Genomic DNA, 2,553 nt, shown 5'->3' with positions numbered 1-2,553 from the left:
TTTCTGATCGTTGTTTGTCATTGTAAGACTTATCAGCTAGTTGTAGTTACAAAGGGGTTAATAAAACTTATCATTATTTTGTAAACTTAAATACGCCACTGTTCTTACTCATACTCCCGCAACTATTCGCTGTTTTTATTTTATTTTGGTGGCCTACGGATACATCAGCAATTTAAGGTTCAATCTTATTGAATAAATTAAATTGTTGATTAATGTGAGTTCTGAAAGTGGCCACAGGCATAGACAATAAAAGTTCTTTGAGTAAATTCAGTAATTCATACATAAAAATTAAGGGTGTAGCTCACGATTTGAAGCTTATTAAGAACATTATACATTTCTTATGTAAAACTTATAACATTTAGCATCACTCGGACAAATATTTACGATTAAAGCAAGCAACGGCTTGCAAAGCTGCCTATAAAAGTCCATGAAAAATTAATAAACTTTCTGAAACCAGCTTGGTGGAGTTTACAGTAGTCCTTAGTTCATTTAATTTGATGAACTAGAATGCCAAAGCCACCATGAATCAGTTCGTAAATCAATAAACTATGAATGGAAATGAACAGCATAACAATAGTAACAGAAGCAAGAACAGATGTACTCATTGTTCTGGCAGTGACAATCAAACTTGTCGTACTGAAAGCACAGAAAATACGCAAAACGAGCAGAGGACGCATAATAACACCAATTCATCTGCTAGACATTGACAGGGGTGCCCAGAACACAGGTACAGCATTGGATGCTGAAGAAACAACAGCAAAAACTATCTACATCTACATCTACATACACACTCCGCAATCCACCATACGGTGCGTGGCGGAGGGTACCTCGTACTATAACTAGCATCTTTCTCCCTATTCCACTCCCAAACAGAACGAGGGAAAAATGACTGCCTATATGCCTCTGTACGAGCCCTAATCTCTCTTATCTTATCTTTGTGGACTTTCCGCGAAATGTAAGTTGGCGGCAGTAAAATTGTACTGCAGTCAGCCTCAAACGCTGGTTCTCTGAATTTCCTCAGTAGCGCCTCCTCTCCTCTAGAGACTCCCACCTGAGTTCCTGAAGCATTTCCGAACACTCTCGTAATGATCAAACCTGCCAGTAACAAACTCTCGAGCAGTACTCAAGAATAGGTCGTATTAGTGTGTTATAAGCGGTCTCCTTTACAGATGAACCACATCTTCCCAAAATTCTACCAATGAACCGAAGACGACTATCCGCCTTCCCCACAACTGCCATTTCATGCTTGTCCCACTTCATATCGCTCTGCAGTGTTACGCCCAAATATTTAAAACGACGCCTTCCTGTACACCACAGCATCATCAGCAAACAGCCGCACATTGCTATCCACCCTATCCAAAGGATCATTTATGTAGATAGAAAACAACAGCGGACCTACCACCCTTCCCTGGGGCACTCCAGATGATACCCTCACCTCTGATGAACACCCACCATCGAGGACAACGTACTGGGTTCTATTACTTAAGAAGTCTTCGAGCCACTCACATACTTGGGAACCAATCCCATATGCTCGTACCTTAGTTAGGAGCTTGCAGTCGGGCACCGTGTCAAACGCTTTCCTGAAGTAAAGGAATATGGCATCCGTCTGATACCCATCATCCATGCTGATGCATGGATATCGGCCAGTGAATATGTTACTAAAACGCTACTTTATAACAATATCAAAATGGGAGGAACCTCGACAAGTTATCAGAGCCAACTGCGATTCCACATGGACGAATCCCTTGGCCCCAAGCCCCTAAGTGCGGCTTGTGGTTATTACTGAAAAACTTAATTTAAACAGTGGCTGTTTCCCCTGCAGGCAGTGCCTGCTCTCACTAATTGTGTGTATTTATTGTGTTTAAAAATACTAGAGTATAGAGAGGATTACAGAGAGAGCATTAAATTTGATAGAGTTTTATCGTGAATGGGAATGTTAGTGGGCCCCTACGAACTGCAGTAACAAAAACGAACTGGAAAGATTAACAGCCACTGTTTAAATTAAGTTTTTCAGTAATAACCACAAGCCGCACTTAGTATGTTTTATCGGCTGGTTTCGCTCTTTAATCTAACAGCCAACTTTTGTACTTTAAGCTTTAAATTCCAGAGTTACAGATGATGCTCTTGTTAAATTAAAAAGCGAAACCGGTCAATAAAACGTACTAGTGCGATTTGTGGCTCTCCTGAAACACTTAAATACACACCGTTCTACAGACACAATAAATTGCCCTTGAACCAACGAGAACATTCGACCTGGCTTCTACACTGGGAGAGGGGTCCCAACGCCAACCAACCGCCAACACTTTGATGTTACCGCCAGCAGACCGATTCACAACCAAGGCCAACCGCTTCGTTGGCTCCGATTTGCCGCCCGTAGACACTAAGCAAAAGTCGGCCAACGACGGCTGTCTCTCGTTGGCCTAATATGTACGCGCCTTAAAAGGAGTGGACCAACGGCAGGCGTTTCCACTGTAACACCGACACTCTGCAGCGACGTCGGATGGCGTTCTCGAGCATCGGTTCCTTTCCACAATTTGTTCCTCAAGGCACCAT

This window comes from Schistocerca serialis, chromosome 2 (genome assembly GCF_023864345.2).
Source record: "Schistocerca serialis cubense isolate TAMUIC-IGC-003099 chromosome 2, iqSchSeri2.2, whole genome shotgun sequence".
Taxonomy (NCBI): domain Eukaryota; kingdom Metazoa; phylum Arthropoda; class Insecta; order Orthoptera; family Acrididae; genus Schistocerca; species Schistocerca serialis.
Note: the sequence above shows the minus strand (reverse complement) of the source record.